Source organism: Otolemur garnettii, unplaced genomic scaffold (assembly GCF_000181295.1).
Source record: "Otolemur garnettii isolate 467f Iridium unplaced genomic scaffold, OtoGar3 scaffold00006, whole genome shotgun sequence".
Classification (NCBI taxonomy): domain Eukaryota; kingdom Metazoa; phylum Chordata; class Mammalia; order Primates; family Galagidae; genus Otolemur; species Otolemur garnettii.
In genome coordinates, this window is record NW_003852401.1 from 45,987,509 (window position 1) to 45,996,781 (window position 9,273).

At 44.3% G+C, this 9,273-nt stretch overlaps 1 protein-coding gene and 1 non-coding gene across 2 annotated transcripts in view; both read left to right on the forward strand.

Moving 5' to 3' along the window:
• Positions 1–9,273, forward strand: part of FBP2 (fructose-bisphosphatase 2) — a 196,390-nt gene that overhangs the window by 25,426 nt on the left and 161,691 nt on the right. The window lies entirely within an intron of this gene.
• Positions 3,764–3,898, forward strand: LOC111722831. Its single transcript, XR_002771489.1, has one exon. It is a non-coding gene; the product is annotated as a small nucleolar RNA SNORA70 (small nucleolar RNA).

Consider the following 9,273-nt stretch of genomic DNA (forward strand, 5'->3'; position numbering starts at 1 on the left):
AAAAAAAAAAAAAAAATTAGCCCTTGAATCAGCAGGAATAATGTCTGTGCATAATAATTAATACTGAAAAGTAATGAACAACTTATGTTCTCTAATAGGAGGCTGGACATTTGCTTTCTATCTTCCAAATTTCATGAGATTTTATTCACTTGCCTTTTAGAGAGCTGGGAGGTGGGGGGGGGAGCTTTCAAGGATATCAGGAAAATGGGTCACAAAGTCAAGTGTCACCTGCTGCTCTGTCCCACTATGGAGAACATCTGTCTGTCTGAAGTCCACTCACATCAGCAAGAAATTCGGAGAACTGCCCTCCCTTTGGTGGGTCAATGAAATCTGAATCTCAGGCCCCTGGCAAAGGGCTCTCTGCAGAAACAACAATAACACAGCGCATTTCTCTCTCTGCAGACCACAGAGGACGAGCCTTCTGAAGAGGACGCCCTGCAGCCTGGTCACAATATCATGGCCCCAGGTTATGCGCTATATGGTAGTGCAACCCTGGTGGCTATTTCCACCGGGTAGGGAGTGGACCTCTTCATGCTTGACCCAGTAGGTACAGAACATAATGGCGTCAGCTGTGGTGGAGGGTGTCCCGGCGACCCAGCATGAGGTGCCCACTGGAGATGACGTGGTGCTGGAGACAGCCAGGGAAGCCAAGGCTCCTGCAGAAGAAGACACCACTGAGCTCGGCCGGGACGTGCTTTCCCAAATGGCCATGTACCTGACAGGGGAACTGATGGCCACCAGTGAAGACGATAAGGTGCTTGAAAATATGAATAAGCTCACCAGCTCGAAGTATCCTGAAATGAATGACATTGCTGTAATAGCAGAAACTTGAAGGACTTTAAAGCAGAAACATGGCCGATCGCAGCCTTATCAGGGTCAGATCAAGGTCACAGAGGTGGTGGCAGCTCCTGAGCAGGCAGCTTGTAAGTTGAATGCACATTTAAAAAAGGCTGGAAGCCAAGTACAAGAAGCTGGAGGATGATGAAAAACTTGTTTCTATGGAACAAAGTCTCTTTTAATGGAGAAGAATGTTTTGTAAGACCTACATCCTGAGACTAATGAATTGTCCCAATTCCTCAAAAGGAAACTCCGCTTGACATCCCAGGAACATCCCTCCACTGGGGTAAACAGGAGGACCATGGGTACTTGAGAACCTCCTGTGGGCAGTGTCCCTCCGATACGCACACTTAGATGTCCTTACCTTTCACCAGAATGCTTCTTCATCCCCTCAGGAGAGAGACGCTCTCAAAGTTCAGGATACACCTGGGCTTGTCAGCAGATGCAAATGAAGGGACCTAATTTCTCTGGTAGTGGTTGATAATTGCATTACTGTCATAAGAAGCTGGTTTTTGAATCATTGTGCAAATAGTTTTTAAATTAATGATGCTAAGGTATTGTTAAGGAGATTCTAAATTTAGAAACCCAAACAGGCTTATTCTTTGCAGCTTATCACCTTGTGATTGTCAGTAATTTACTTTTCCATAACATCACAAATATCAGAAAAATCTCAAAATAATTATAGGTCAAGACTTCTAGACTGGGTGGAAATGGTGAAAGGAGTGTTTTGGTAGCGTGTTGTTTGCGATGGACTCCTCTTGTCTCTTTTCTGTATGAGTCAGATATCCGGGGATGGCCGACATCTTAACATGTGCTTCCACTTGGAAATGTGATATAGACAAAGACAAATGTATATGTGTGTGTTTGTGTTGGGTGAGTGGGTGGGTGGAGGTTGCCACTCATGAAAGAAAGCATTTTATAAAATAAATTTTTAACAGAATATGATGACCTCTATTCCTGGGTACTCCATAGTCCTCTATGCCTTAATAACAGTCCCCTGGGATAATTTCATGGTCATCCTTTATACTTGCTTTGGGAGCAAGAGAGCCTGGTTTAGGGAGCCAACACCATTATCAGAAAATATGAAAGACGTCTGTCCAAGTGAGGGCACTTTGGAGCAGAGGGGTCTATAGTGTCTATCGTATCAACTCAGGCCCTGTCCTTAAGAAGTTTATTTTCTAAAAACAAATTCAACCTTATTAATTTATGGAAACTCCATAATAAATGAATGACGATGCCATCCATGTCCAGACAGAAGCATGAAGCACGGATTCTTTAGAGCAGCAGCATCTGTAGAATGACCTGTGGATTTTACCTTTCAATGCTGGATGCTTTGCCAAGTGTAGTCAGGTCTTAAGAAAACTCAAGTAATGTTGCCTGAAGGCCATTTCACAGCCTCCTGTAGTTACACACATGGAAGGTCAGTCCTGAATTTAATTCTGATTTACAAATGTTTATTACCATCTATTACACCATCTCACAAAGCACCACTGCCAGCAGTGGCGATACAGCCCTGATCACACAAACTTTCCAGGCTTCGTAGAGTTTGCTTGTTAATACATTTGTAAAATGAAGGGAGTTGGAAGATTTCAAAACACAACAGTTAACTGACAGAATGGAGTTTGCAGTATGGACACCAGGAACTTTCAAATAGAAATACATCTAAACCAAGACCCATTGCTGTGCCAGTTTGCCAATACCCCAATTTGCCCTTATAAATATTACTATCAGACAATAAAGTGGCCTCCTTACAATTGTTCTAGAACAACAGCTGACGGTTATATAGTTTTTTTTAGTTATATAGTTTTTAATAAATGGTAGGAATGTAGATACACGTTCTAAGGGATTTTTAATTTATCGATGCATTTAAACATCACAGAAGCCCTGAGAGGCAGGTGCTACTATTATTCCCATGTATAGATGAAAAAAGTGAGGGTAAGTAACTTGTCCAAGGTCAAACTGCTGACTTGGGTGTCAGGAGTCACCCTCAGGCTATTTTGTGCTTAACCTGTTCCTGAAGCTGGAACACACTACGTGGAGCAAAGTATTTCCAAGAAACTTCTGAGCAGTTCTAAAGACAGCGGGAGCTGCCTTTGACTCAGGGTCCCCACACAAAGAGCCACAGGCACAAAGCCTTCGTTTCCTGCTCTCAGTCATGACTATGGGCCCAGCCTAGACATATGGGGACACGAGAGCTTGTCTGTGTGACAGAAGAAGAGATGAACCAAAGTATAATCTTTTTTGAAATGTTTATTAACCTGAAAACCCTTTGGATCATGTTAGTATTTACAAGGGCACTGTAGCAAAGACCCAGTGTCCGAGGCTTAGGGCCTGTTTGGATGCTGACATCAAGCTGTGGCAGTTGTCACAGAGAGATGCCAGGGAGAGTGGCCATCAGCTTACTGAGCAGGGTCACACAGAACACAGATCCTTGTTGGGGTGCACAGAGCCTATCAGACCTGTGGACTTGTAGAGCTCATAATTTGATGTTGTCAGGACACACGTGCTATGAGGGCAGAGGGACCACCTCCTGTTAGCCACACTCCCCATGAAGGAGACACTCAATGTTAAGGTGCTCATTACAAATGGGAGATACTGTTTTGTAGTGACAGGGATCTGGTGCCTCTTATCAAAGTGTGTGGAGGCCATGTTAATCATCAGTGGTTGTTGGCAGTCACACAGTGGGAACCAAGAGACATATTTTCCAGACTGTGGTAAGGCATCATTGCCATCTCCTCCCCACATCTAGAAACAACATTCCAGGCGCCTGAGAGTTCCTGCACAAGGGCCCAGGGGTGGATAAACCAGGCCTTTTCGCCCCATGCTGATGCAGAATGGGCTCCTCCATGCAGACGGGCTGGTGACTACCACTGTTTAGATGACCATTGTGCATGTTCCATGCTCTTGGGTGAAAAGCAAGAGACAACTGCAGCTAATGAAGCCAACCATGCTCCTTTCCTCATGGGGGCCTGGAGTGCAATGGCTGCAAATAGCAGCATCCTTGGTAGTATGTGCAGCCTGTTGCTTATATAGGTTGCTCTAAGGGACCTCAGAGACATTCCTTTCCAATACATGTTCATGTGTTAGACCTTGTGCTGTCCCCAGTCTCGGGTCCAGATAGGTATGTGTGACTTTGTGCTGTCCCCAATCTAGGGTCCAGACAGGTATGCTTGATACCTTTGGAAAGCCCCAGGGCACTGTGGCCAGGGTTCACATTGGCCAAGTCATCATGTCCCTCTGCACCAAACTACAGAACAAGGAGCATGTGACTGATGCCCTTCACAGGGCCAAGTTCAGTTCTCTGGCCTCCAGAAGATTCACATGTCCAGGAAGTGGGATTTTACCAAGTTTAAATCAGATAAATTTGAAGACATGGTGGCTGAGAAGCAGCTCATCCCAGATATCTGTGGGGTCAAATACATCCCCAGTTGTGGCCCCTGGACAAGTGGTGGGCCCTGCACTCATGAGGACCTATAGTGTGTTGCCTAACATTTGCACCTACCAATGATAAATCCTACTTCCTGTCCAAAAGAAAAAAAAAAAAGCAAGAGAGAAATTGACCCTGCTAAATTAATGTGCATGCAGAGGACTCAGGCTGCTGGTCTAGACAGCCCCAAAACAGGGTGCTCAGGAGTAGTCTCACAGCTTGGCCAGTCTGGTCTAGACACCACCACAAGTTCTAGTTCTGAATTCCTCTCTCAGGTTTCGAATGCCAATGAGGATCTAATTTTCAAGCTAATGTCTGACCTCGGCCTAGAAGAGGCCCATACATGAGTCTTCCTAGATTGGCATCCATGAAAAGAGCTAATTCTTCAGTGGAACTCAGGGTGCTTTTCAGAAGTGGAACTCAGTGCTGGACTGCTCCAAAGCAACAGAAGTCCACAGCAAGTTAATAAAGCCCACAAAGTAAAGACTATTGAGAGTACAGCTATAATAAAGAGAAGCTGGGCTCACTGGGCCAGAGGGACACCCCCCAGAGAAACCAGGTGCACTGTGCTGAGGAGTCTGCATGAGTTTATTCCATACCTGGCTGTTGGCTTGATGATTCCAAGGATTTTAGGAAGTGAGGATCTCTTCTGGCTTAGATGTTACTTGCAAGTGGGTGCGATTAATGATTAGATGTCTTAATAATTTCCATCTAGGAGGCAGGAAGATAAAAGTCAGAGTAGAGACTCATTGGTGAAGGTGCAGTCATCACTGATGTTAGGCAGAGGAGAGGAATGTTTAGTGATTTTTGTGGTTGTTGAGTGTCTTTGTCATTGTCTTATTTCAGACATGGTCAGAGTGGCCTTGCCTCTTTCCATTCTGGAAGTATCTTCAGTGTTCCTTGGGCTACTTCTGCTCTAGCTGCCAGCTGTGAGCTGTCATCTGGGGAGTTTCTCATTTTCTTTTCTTTTTTGGGGAGGCTGGGCTAGTTTTGAACCTGCCACCTCTGGCATATGGGGCTGGCAACCTACTCCTTTGAGCTATAGGCACCACCTGAGTTTCTCATTTTCTTAAAGTCTTTGACAGTCATCAAAACAGATCTGGGCTCCAGGCACTGATGTTCCTCCTAGTGACTTAGAGAGTCAGCAGTGTTTAAGGTGACATCTGCAGCTAGCTGACCACATCCTCAGGGGCTGCTGCCACCAAAACTAGATAAAGGGGTGTTGGAGGGATGCCCTGCAGGTGTTGGCATGTGGGCATGCTGCCCACATGACCCTCAGGGACTGCAGGGCCCTTGGTACAATTTTAGAATAAGTTTGAGGATGCCTTTAGATTTTACTAACTTGGTCCTAATGCCCTTCAAACCTAGTTTCTGACTGAAGGAAGTTTTCCCTGAGGTGAGAGTGTTGGGATAAAGAGATTTTAGTGGTTTCCAAAATTGAATCATTAAACAACATAGCTGGCCCACAATTTAGTAGTCAATCAGAATCCTTCATGCATTGATGTAAATTCTTCCTCTCATTGTTGATGGCCCAAATTCTCCTGAAAACATTAATCTGGGGATGAGAAACTGGGACATAAGTACAGTCAGGGTCCTTGTAGGTGAGGGGGCCTCACTGCCAGTGGAAGGTACAAAGGAAAGAAAGGAGATCCCAGGCCTCTTTGCTTTCAATTCTTTTACCCCTCATGATATGACTGCTTGAGCCTTCTGTGTAGGCTCCAAATTATCACTGTCCATTCTGCCATTCATGAAAACACCACTGGTCCAGCTCCAGAATGGCCACAGCAAACCCCGGTTCCTCCAGCAGGCCCTCGCCCCCTAACGCCCTGGGTACTGTGCAGTGTGCTGTTGGCTTCTGCTTCCTGGCACCTCCCTTGTTCCTGCTGTCTCTCTTTATCCTTCTAGGCACTTGGTGAATTTGTCCTGGTGGAAAAAGATGTCAAGATTAAGAAGAAAGGAAAGATTTACAGCCTCAATGAGGGCTATGCCAAGTATTTTAAAGCTGCCACCACTGAATATGTGCAGAAAAAGAAATTCCCTGAGGTGAGTGAAGCAAGTCCAGGCCACCGTCAGGGAGCATGCTGTCACCTGGGGTCATGTTTGGGCAGCGGATTAGGGAACCTGGCTGGAAGAAGTTGATGCCATTGTTTATGGCCCTGTCACTGTAAGTGTGGTAGACTCTGTCTTTCTTCATAAGCAATCAATATTTTTTATAGTTAAAATTTACCTACCAAAGGTAAAGCCTGCCTTTACAAATGAGCTTTGCAGGGGAAATTATTTCTAAAGATGGTAGGGACCATACTTCCAAAATTCACAAGTTCAGACCAGAACCTCTCATAAGCTTCAACCTATAGAGTTACTCAGTTGTACTTGTTTTTTTGACTAACAGCACTACGCCACAGGCTATGTTTTAGAAAAGATGAAAGTGAGTTTGAGTTTTGTGCAATTTATATTTTACTTGTTCATTGGAAGTAAGGGTGTGAGGGAAAGAGAGAAAGTGAGAAACCAAGTGTCGAGTTTGCGCTGAGTGCTTCTTCATGTCTGAGGACACAGCCATGATCATTATTGACCTCATGCTTCCAGGTCTAAGAAGGGACAGGAAAGACATGAATGGCATGATCCCTGCCCCTAAGTCAGTAATTTTATTTCTATGCCAGGACTAATATGCAAGAAATTACTGAGGAAGAACATAAGAGAATATGTAACTGACACAAAAATCTACAGTATAGATGCATATGTTGGATGTCGTGTCCCTTTGACTCACGTGGTAGAAGAGATAAAAAGAAACACCTGCACCAACACCATAACCTGGAACGGTGTGGGATACCTGATTCCTCCTAATAACACTTGGTGGGCATGCTCCATGGGTCTAGCCCCATGTCTAAATGGTATGGTCTTAAATGTAACCCATGACTTTTGTGTCCTAGTCCAACTAATTCCTAGGTTTACCTATTATAACAAAGATAAGCTAGATCTAGCTTATGAAACTTACAGCCAACAGCATAAAGTTAAAAGAGAACTAGTTACAACTGTAACTTTAACTGTACTAATGGGGCTTGGGGTTGCTGGAGCAGGGACTAGAATATCCTCTTTAGTACTATAGGATAAAAATTATGGGGCCCTATGGGCTGCAATAGATTTAAATATAGAAAGAATAGAAAAATATATCTCACACTTGCAAGAATCACTAACGTCCCTCTCTGAGGTAGTTCTTCAAAATAGGTGAGGATTAGACTTTTTCTCCAACAAGGAGGTCTGTGCACTGTCCTTGGAGAAGAATGCTGTTTTTACATAGATCATTCAGGGGTAGTAAAACAATCAATGGAACTAGTTAGAGAAGGACTTCGAAAACGAAAATTAGAAAGAAAATAATCCCAAGGCTGGTATGAAAGCCTGTTTTCTAAATCACCTTGGTTAACAATCTTATTATCCACTATAGCTGGCCCTCTCCTTATCCTTTTGCTGCTAATAACAATTGGTCCATGTATAATCAATAAGCTACTAGTTTTCATTCAGAATAGAATTAATGTAGTTCAACTTCTAGTCTTACAATCCTCTTATACCCCCCTTAATACCAGTGAAGACCCAGAATTTGCCAAAAGCCCATGATTGGGCTCCTCTATGTTCAAGACAGAGGGGGTAATGTGGGAAGCAAACTAATTAACTCAAGTCAAACTACCTCCTTTTGTTGTTTATTCAGAACAATAGGCTGCTGCATACCAAGGACCTTATACCTAGGTGTTAGGCAAGCCCCCTTGTGCACTCAGCCCACATCTTGACCCCTTTCCCTTTTTGCACTTGCCACTCTACTCTGCACTCACCCCACTACTCTGCACTCACCCCACTTGCAACCCCCTCCCCTTTTTGCACTCGCCACTCTACTCTACACACGCTCCACTTGCGACCTTTATCCCTTCCTTCTCATTCACTCACCTGAGACAAAGAAGACAAAGATTGTCCCTGAGCCAATCAACCCTGAACACGACCACCCTGTACCTGTCAGTTTAGGACAGACATGATTTACCTACCAATAAGGGGATGGGGTGGGATTGTCTAATAGGAGGGAAGAGGGAGGGGTATAAAGAGACTTTCTGAATAGTCTGTAAGGGCTGTTCCCGCTTTTTCTTAAAGGGAAGCCCAGGCTCTGAGCTTGAATGAATAAAATTACTCGTGCCTTTGCAGCGATGTTCAGACTCTCAGAGTGGTGCCTGAATTGAGTCTGGGGATTAATAGTGGTAAGAGCAGATCTGCATTTTTAAAGAGCACTTGGCTTTTGTGGGGAATGCACTGGGAGATGGAAGACTCCTGCCACTATCCATGGCTGCTCTGTGCCCTTGGCCTAAAATCCAAATCCTCAACAAGGCCTACAAGGCCCTTTGCACTACATGCTCCCCTTCTGCTCCCATATCCTGTTGTGCTGTGTCTTTTGCTGTATTTCTGGAATGGGGCAGAATCTTCTCCATCTTGGGACCTTCTCACTCCTCAATCCCCTTTGCCTGGAACACTTTTGCATAGCTCTCCTCAGAACTGACTCACTGTTACTGAAGCTTTTTCTCAGAGAAGACTTCCTCAACCCCTTCCTTAAAAGCAGAGTAGAAGCAGAATAGGGTTTTATTGGGGAACTTTTGGATTCTAGGTAAACAGGGATAGTGGAGAACATTTACAGTGAGGGATATGGAAATAGGGTTATTATTAAGGTATTTGTATAGATGAAAAGGCGACTGATCTAGTATGCAAACTGGGTTTTGGTGACATTTATAGAATGACAATAGAAGTATAAGGAGGACAAGGGCAATAAGAAGTCATAAAAATACTACAACATATTATTGAAGTTCATGATTTGGGGTCTTCTGTCAAGTGAATCAGAGGCTGGTATCAGGGATGGGAGGCTGACCCCATGCTCGGTGGAATTCCAGGGAGTTTGCAGTAGGTGGAAGTAGGTTTATCTGGGGATTAGTAGGGTTGAGTTGGGAGTGATGAATCTGGGATAGAATTTTCAGAAGTTTAGT